The 9058-nt window shown below is 49.7% G+C and overlaps 1 protein-coding gene across 2 annotated transcripts in view; it reads left to right on the top strand.

Moving 5' to 3' along the window:
- Window positions 1-8318, top strand: part of CRY2 (cryptochrome circadian regulator 2) — a 32853-nt gene extending 24535 nt beyond the window's left edge. For both annotated transcript variants that reach the window (XM_045557890.1, XM_045557891.1), the window contains exon 12: window positions 5999-8318. The gene's annotated coding sequence lies outside the window, so the exon portion shown is untranslated. The remainder of the gene's footprint in view (window positions 1-5998) is intronic.
- The last annotated feature ends 740 nt before the right edge of the window (window positions 8319-9058 follow it).

Genomic DNA, 9058 nt, shown 5'->3' on the forward strand with positions numbered 1-9058 from the left:
CCTCACCTATAAACTAGTTTGTTGTTGTAAAGATTAAGCAATTATATCTGTATGTGTCATGTGTCACATGACGTCATTTCTACCAATAATAGAAAACCTGACTACTGCGGCTAAAAAAAATAGGGGGTTATTTTTCCTGCCTAAAAGAGGTCCAGAGGTGGGAGTTGCTGGATTTGGTTTGGTGGCTCAAGAATGTCAGAGCCAGTTTTTCTGAGTTTCTCTTGACCATTGCTTTGTGGCCTCACGGTGGCTGCCACAGCTTCAGCCATCAATTCCTCATTCAAAGCAAGAAAGAGAAGGGACAGCAAGGACAGCTGTTCATTCAGTGAACATACATCAAGTGTACACAGTTTGCTAGATGCTGTTCTAGCCACCAGGGTCTGGTTGTGAACAAGGCTGACAGCATCCCTTCCCCCTTGGGGGGGACATGTTAGTGGAAGGAAATAGACAATAAGCAAATAAATAGATATTTTAAATGTCAATAAGCAAATAAATAGATATTTTAAATATCAAGAAGCCATAAGTGCTATGAAGAACATTTAAAAATTGGTTAGAATATAGTAAGTAAAGGTCAGGCCATGGGACATGTAGTTTTGTATTGTAAAGGTTGCTGGTCCAGGGACCATACTGTGAGAATCACTGACTTAGACCAATCATCCTCCATTGTCTGGGCCGGGCCCATGGCCTCTGAACAAAATCCAGGTTCTGTTAGTGGGGCAATGTGGATATGTCTGGACAGCTAACAGTGACTGCATAATAGGCAAGACACCTAGCCCAGTGTCTGGCTCATAAGGACTCATAAGTGGTAGTTATTATTGTAGCTATTGTTGTGATTATTATTTGAGAAAAGCATAAGGTTACAGTTGGGTCTGATCATGGAGGGTTGTATTAATCAGTGTTAGGCAGATGAGTCCCCTGGTGTCCCTCTCTGGGAGTGAAGAAGCATTTTAGAACAGAAATGATCAAACTGGCATCTTTGGAGGATCAATTAGGCATTGGGCTGGGACCTGCAGAGGAAAAGGTGAGGGAGAGTCAGCTGATTGACAGTGATGCTAAGTGAAGACATTACAGGGGTGCGGAGGTGAGGGCCTCTTGCCTTGTAGTCCGGGAGGTTGTCTGTCAGCCTACTGGGACCTTAAGGACTGAGTCTCAAGGTTTACTGCACCCCTATTGGTGGCTCTTAGGCCAGGCTAGGCTGTGAGTGGGGTCAAGAGGTCAGAGGGCTTGGTTGGGCAGGAGCAGACTTCCCTCCAACACAGACTGGGGAAGAACCCCTGGTTCTCTGGCAACCCTGAGAGAAAAGAGCACTCTGTGTCTCCCTGTGTGCTGGCAGAGGCATCTGTAGAACGACAATAATAACATCTTGTCACCTGTCCCAGCCATCAAGCATACATGTTAGGGAAAGAAGACGAAAAACCATATGTGAAAAGTCTTCGAATAAGTAAAGTACACCATGCAAATGAAATCCCATGATTTCCAAGTGCTTCTCGGGGTGGCGTTGATTGCATCCCTGTTACTGTAGTCGGAGCCAGCACCCTGGGCTGCGTGGACCACAGAGCTCTGGCTAGCTACATGGCCTGAGTTGATACAGTGCTCTACTGAGAGGAGGTAGACTTGTCCCTTCCTCCCTGTGCCTTCTGTCATTTTTCATTGTGTGACTTTGGGATGGCTACATAACCTTCCTGAGATGCTTCAGGTGTAAGGTGTGAATAACCTTTCTTTACCAGCCTGAAGGCTTCATCCTGGACCTTTTTCTCTTACAGTTTTGTCTCTGTTATTTCTAATGCCTCAGGCCTGTGGCAATGCAGAGAGCAGACAATCACTGGCAATTTAAACTGATCTTGTAGAAAAACATGTCCCCATATCAGTAGGTTCCATGCTTACCTCAAATCCGTACCAGCTGTCTGCTCTGCATTTAGTTTTATTTTACAGTATTCACTAAAGTGAAAAACAAGCCAGCCCCCAAATAGCTATCAGTTCAGCTGGTTCCCCATAATCCCCAAAGCTGCTGACTGCTCAGAATTCCGTTAGCTTCGGAATGTGTACAGATTTCTCTCATTGGTCCAATTATTTTACCATAGTGGGAGAACAGCTCACGTGTTCCCTTTGCCCTTCTGCTGGTACAGAGTGATCTGTTGAGAGAAGCCCCACTGAATACAAAAGGTTCATGGCCAAGGATCACCTCCTCCCTTCCACTGCCTGCCAGTCCCCAAGAGCTTTGTCAGTCCTGGGGCTTCATTGGGTAAAACCTGACTTCTGGAATCTCTTTGTGGTCTTTTCAACACTTGTTTAGTTGTGTATTCCCTCCTGATATGCGAAAGGCACTGGCAATCTGTAAAATGCTACAGAGTTCTGGAAGCAGAGGCAGTGTGGCATTGGGAAACGAGCCCTGCTTTGTGTGCAGATTGGTGTCTGCACCCTGGGCCTGCCACTTGCCTCCAATGAGACTCTGCACAAGCGATCTCACCTCTCTTGAGTCTCAGCTCCTGACCTGAAAATGAGAAGCTGGGACTCAGGGTCCCGCAGCATTTTCCCTGGCACTTCATAAGTAGTCGTTGACTGATTGCTGCCCCTTCCACTTTCTTATATGATCCGTATGTCACAGGAAGGGTAACGATGTGGTTGACATGAGGAATGAGACTGAGCTAAGAGATTCAGCTTTGTCCCCTGTCCAGGCCCAGCTGTATCTCTGTACTTCCCTGGCCCTAACTTGGGAGCCGGCAGCAAACCCTCTGCCTTTCTCAGGCACTGTGCTTCTCCCAGTATGGTAGGGAGAGGGCAACGTTGAGACTCAGTGACAGTCTCCAAACACAGTTTCCTCCAGATCTCCAGCTGTTGCGGTACCCTCTGCTAGCATAAGCTCGTGCATGCTCGTGTGCACACACACCCCTCCAGGGCGAGGATCATGGGGAAGGGTGGGCTTACAGCTTTGGGTTTCTTGGTAGCATCTAATGGATGGGAAGGGGTGTGAGGGCAGAAGTGCCCAGGAGGCCATCCTAACGTTGATGGTGCAGAGGGAGGCAGTCTTTAACTTACTTTTTGTTCCAGCTGCCTCTGTGGTGTTTCTTGTATAATAACATGTTGAAAGAGTTGAGCAACCAAGAGATTGATTTTTCAGTGCTTGTTTTATGAGTTGATTTTTCCCCTGGTGCCTCTCCCCTGGCTGTTCTTCCCTTTCATTTACTGCTGCTGTCATCATTTTCCTGCAAATGATTTGATTTCCCCAACTCCCTTTTTCTGCAGATGTACACCCTAGCTTGAGAGCAAGAGACCAGGACCAACTAGTTATCTGCTGATCAAGCAGCTTGAGTAACTAGTTGAACAGACCTTTGACTAGCTTTGTAGACAAGGACGAGCTGGTTCTTCTTAACCTTGGCTGGTTCTTCTTAACCTTGGTTTTCTGTGTTCGTAGCTTTGAAACCATCATGGAGGGACTTGCATGACTGGGACTCATCTGAGGCCAGGACACTGCCACCTCCCTTCATGCACCTGCCCCAAACTAACTCATGCCTGAGTCAACACAGGTCTGAATTGTTGTCAGTAGATCCACCCGACTGCATCTCACACCCTTCTAAGCTTAGGCATTGGTTCTTAAACCCTTTTGGGGTCATCCTTGGAGAGCCTGATGGAGGACAGAGCCTCCGCCCAGAAAACTGCGCATGTTCCCACATACAGAAAAATGCGCACATAACTCGGGTCTTTGTGGGCAGCCCCTTAAGCCTATCCTTGGACTCCTTAAGGGTCCAGCAACCCGAGATTAAGAGCCCTTGTTCTAAGGAATCTTCAAGCACTCTTTCCCTTCCCCATCCCTGAAGATGGAGAAAACACAAAAAATGGAGGTGTTGGGTAAGGAGACCTGTTGTGGTATATCCTCCAATCCTGAAATGTTTCTGTTTCAAAAGACAAGTCTTACCAACAGGGGCTGGAGAGAGACCTGTGTGTGGAGGATATACCCACAGCATGTTTCAATAACATGTATGCACCTTAGTAACAGAATGTACTTATTTGTAGTGAAAAAATAGATTATTATAGCACAAGCTTGAGTGGAAAAATTTTGAAAATAATACACATTTTAAAGAACAAGGCACTCAGCACTGACCCATACAGGTCTCCACTCCTGTGTTTGCTCTTTATTTTGCCCAGCTTTTATTATCATCATCTAGATAAAATCTGCTTCAGATTTAGCATGTGGATCACATGTGCCAGAAGGCTGATTTTAAATCCTTGTCTCCGATGTCTTTGACTTTTAAGAGCATTTTCCGTTTTCTAATAAAATCTTAACTTCCATTTGTGTTGCTTGGATATTAGTCTTTATGCCACTATGGTGAATTTCTTCTTTTTATAGCCTCTAAAAGTCTTAATGAGCAATGCTATAATATAGAGATTACTTACTTACTGGTAAAAATACAGGTTTTGGAATCAGACAGATATGGATTTCCTGTCTTGGTGCTGCCACTTACAAATGCTGTTGTCTTGGGCAAGTTACTTCTCCGCTCTGGTTTCCGTTTTCTCATCTATGTAAATGGAGGGCTATCTTCAAGGTTAATGGGATCACAAGTTATGTCAGTCTACTCAGGCTGCCATGACAAAGTACTACAGACTGGGTGCCTTAAACAACAGAAGTCTGAGATCAAGATGTCACCAATTACTTGTGGTAGCTCATGCCTATAATCCCAGCTGAGGCTGAGGCTGGAGGTTCACTTGAAGCCAAGAGTTCAAGACCAGGCTGGGCAACATAGCAAGACCCCATCTCTTAAAAAATAATTAGCCAGGCATGGTAGCACATGCCTGTAGTCCCTGCTACTTGTGAAGCTGAGGCAGGAGGATCACCTGAGCCCAGCAATTTGAGGCTGCAGTGAGCTGTGATCGTGCCACTGCACTCCAGCCAGGCAACAGAGCAAGACCCCATCTCTAAAAAAATAAAAATAAAAAGATGTCACCAGAGTTGGTTTCTTCTGAGGCCTCTCTCTTTGGCTTATAGATAGCCATCTTCTCCCTGTGTCTTCACATGGTCTTCCCTCTGTACTGTTGGGGTCCAGATTTCCTCTTCCTGTGAGGACACCAGCCATATTGGATTCGAGTCCCCCCTAATCACCTCATTTTAACTTAATTACTTCTTTAAAGACCATCTCCAAATACACTCACATTCAGAAGTACTGGGATTTGGACTTCAACATAAGAATTTGGGGGGGGACACAACTCAGCCACAGCATGTGTCTAGTGCCTGACCCACAGCAGGCTTAGGAAGCCGACTTGTTATCATCGTCGGCCTCACCAGTGTTGAAACTGCGCAGACTGTCAGTGGGCCGCTGCGTGTCTCTGTAGACTCTCAGGCACACCAAACCTATTGAAACAGGCAAGCCACCCCCTACGACAGGTTTGCCCAGTCCTCTGTTATCAGGGATGAGGCCATTTCTTCTCTCTGCCCCAGATTCCGGATGTTATAAATCTTTAAAATGAGTCATCCTTGTGTCTCCTCTCTCGCTCCTCCCCCCTCAATCTTCTAGCCCTGTGCCAGGGTGCTTTTATCTATATGGGGAAATGTGCTCACCTGCTGATTCTAAACTCAAGTCATTGTCTTACTCTTCACAATTACTGGTCCCAGTGGGCTTCACTTCCAGCTATTTTCTCCTGATTCTCCATCTCTGGCAACAGCTGCTATGCCTTGATTCAGAAACTGCCCTTGTCATCTTTGAGCAAATGTCACCCAAGGCTTCAAGTCAGTCTCACATAGCCTCGTCCTCCTCCTCCTCTGCTGCCTTCGGCCCTGTGTGGAGGGTTTGCAGGGGGAGACTGTCCTGGGTCAGCACTTCAAAGGGGCAGTATTTAGTCACCCCAGTGGCATCCCAGCAACAACCTGTCCCCAGGTGCCTTGGCCCATGTAGCTCATTCTTTTGGCTCTTCCTAGTTCCCAGTCTGTGTCCCCAGAGGAGCTTGTGTCCCTGGGCAACTGAGCAGCCTCCTGAACGCTTCTTTTGCACTTGTTTTTCTCTTGCAGCTGCAGAGCCCTTGCTCCGGGAGCAAAGCCTGGGTGCCTGAGCAGCCACCACGGCAGCAGAGCACAACCTGCGGAGAAGCTGATCATGACAGACAGAGCGAATATGTGTGCGTGTATGTGCGCGTGTGCAGAGAGAGGAATGCTGTGCCTGTTTGCGTGTGCATGCTTCTGTTTACACTCTCGTGATTCTGAAAGTTCCCCGGGCTGGAGGAGTACCTGTAGCACGCTTCACCACCAGTGCTGTTCCCTGGCCTCGAAACACAAAGCTAGAGGTCATGGCAGTGATTTTCAGCCAAGAGCTGTCCCTACAAGCCAGCTGCCTTGTCTGAATAGTACATAGTGGTAGGACCCTAGCTGGGATTCTGGCACCTGTCTCCCTAGACCTCCTGCCCTCCTCACATCAGACTGAGAGCAGGAGGGCAATGGTTTTGGCTCTTGTCCAAAGCATGGGATTCTAGAGGCAGCCAGAGTCCTGCTGAGTTCCTGCTTTCTGACTTCGGAGGCTGTGCATAGCGGATGGATGCTGTCCGGACTTAGCCATCTGGTCTTGCTTCTTTATTTCTTATTTTAAAATTCTCTGCCACTGGGTCCTCCAGACCCTTCTTTGGGCATCTGGGACTGAGCACAAGGCTGTACACAGATCTGAGAAGTTGCTGCCACCATACAAAAGTACACCCAGACACCTGACTGGTGTTGTGTGTGCCCAGGACTGTAGATGGTGGCCTAAGACAGCACATCTACCTTCTCAGGGCTTAGAACCTAAGGTTAAGAATAGAGTCCCAGCTCTCACTGTTCCTTCCCCAGAAGCCAAGAGCCAGCCTCAGAGCTTGCCCAGGAGCTGTGGAGCAGCCAGGGTCAGACTTGGTCCCTCTGCCAAGAGACCAGGACCGAGGTAGCCTTAGGCCCTCTGGCTCCTCTGGCCACACTCCAAGGCACCATAGTGCTGCCAGTGAGGACAACTGACACCCAGCCAGGGAAGCCATTCTAATCTTTGTTCTGTAGGCTTCCAGGGCCTGCCCTGGACTGGTCAGCATCCAAACTGCCACATCAGCTCCCCTAGTCGCTGGGCGCTCGGGACTCAGGCAGAGGGAGGGCTGCAGGGCAGGGCAGGCCAGGGGCAGTTGGCAGAAGTCCAAGTGGAGATCACACGCAGCATACCATCCCTGCCAGAAGCAGGAGGTGGGAGGTTTGACCCAGAGAAGCCAAGCCTTGCATTCCAGGAGTGGCCTGTGCCTCCCGCCTCTCCCTTCCCACTGTCAAAGGCCTGTGTTGAGAAAGACATAATGAAAAGAAGGTCTGTGTGGTCAACTGGAGCAAGTCTTCCTTCCACCCTGTGGCCTGCACTTGAGCCACAAAGAGTGTGTGTGTATGTGTGCGTGTACGTGTGTGTGTATGTACACGTTTATGTAGTTAAGAGGCTAATTCCTGTTGGGATTTTGTCCTCACATGTAATGTTAAGCTGGCCTCTGGGCCTTTTCCTTTCTACCTCCCCTGTGGCCTTTCCTAGCCTCAGAGCTGTCCCTCACTGTCTTCTGTCCTCGGACCAGAACCGTAGGGTCAGGCCCCTCTCTCCTACAGCTGTCCAGCACCTTGACAGGCTTCTTCCTGAGATATCCTCAGGTTTTCTCAGCCAGAGAGCTGCCTTTAGAGTCCATGATGTTGTATGTATGTCACCCTCCCTAGAAATGTCCAGTAGTCACGTGGGGGGAGCAGGGCACGGTTGATGGTGTGTACTTAGAGCATTGACTCGGGGGCTTCCCTGTTCCCTCAGCCCCAGCCAGGAGGAAGGCGAATGGGGAGCTTTTGCCAGAAGGAGTGTAGAATGAACCTGCAGGGCAAGTCTGGAAACTGAGAAGGCCAGAGGCTGAGGGCCAGATTCAGTATTCGTTAGCAGCACCTTCAAGTATCGAGATGATTCTTTTTCCTGCCTATTTGATGATGGCTCTCCTCCCTAAGGTACAAGTTGGCAGGACCACCTCCCCCTCCTTCTGCGCCATCCCTGGCCCGCTGGCCCGTTCCCAGGACAACCTGCCTGTGGAGAGGGGCAGTGCACTCCCAGAGCCAGGAGGGGCAGGGCAGGAGAGGGTGTATCTGGTGGCCTGGAGCTCCACAACGGCTTCATGCCTCCCTTCTAGCCCAGGTGGCCCTGAGGGCTGCCACAGAGCAGTGCCCCAAATCCTGACCCAAGGGCCAGCTTGGGGAAGAGATGGTCGCAGGCAAAACGCACTTTATAGAGATTTTCTATTGCTGGGAAGATATGTTTCTCCCACGGTTTGTTTGTGAATATTCACTTGTTTTATAAACGTCTGATCCTGTCTGAGTAAAGCTGTGCTGTCATCAATCTTGTGGGAGGTCTGGGGACGGGGGTTGGTGAGGCTGAGCCTGAGTGAAGCTGTAGGCCAGACTCTTGGTTCTGCTGTGGCCAGAGGCTTCGTATCCCTCCTGAGGTGGGGAGGCCCCCCCAGGAGCAGCCCCAGAGCTTGGTCAGAGTTGGGGGGAGTCAGCCAGAGTGGTGCAGAGCATTGTGGGCCCAGGGTAAGGGTCAGGAGTGCCATCCTGCAGTGACCCAGCCTTGCAACCCACTTAGATCCCTCAGGCTGGGGGTTACTGGCAGGGCCCTCCCCAGGCCCTCAGTCCGTCCTTTGCCTCAGCAGAGCACTAAGGCTGCAGCCCTGTGGTGGGTAGGGGATGCAGGCCCAGAGGTCAGGATCTGCCCACGGCTAATCACAGCACCTGGATGCCAGCATTGTCTCCTGCCACCTGGCCAGAGAACAGCCCTCCCTGGCCAGTTTTTCCTGCTTTCATGGTAGGGAGTCCTGGGCTTGGATCGAGGGCTTTATTAGCCCAACCCCAACTTCCTGTGGGAAGGGGCTCAGGCAAGCCCCAAGGATATCACAATCTGCCTTGCACAGGGTGAGAAAGCAGATGGGGAGGAACTTGCCTTGGGGACTTATCTCATTCTTGGCTCTGCTTTGAAGCTCCTGCTGGCCTCCTTTCTACCAAGTCAGGGCCTGCCCTTCCCTCCTCTGCTCCTGGCTTCTTTCTAATGTGGCTTTGGGT

Source organism: Lemur catta, chromosome 7 (genome assembly GCF_020740605.2).
Source record: "Lemur catta isolate mLemCat1 chromosome 7, mLemCat1.pri, whole genome shotgun sequence".
Taxonomy (NCBI): domain Eukaryota; kingdom Metazoa; phylum Chordata; class Mammalia; order Primates; family Lemuridae; genus Lemur; species Lemur catta.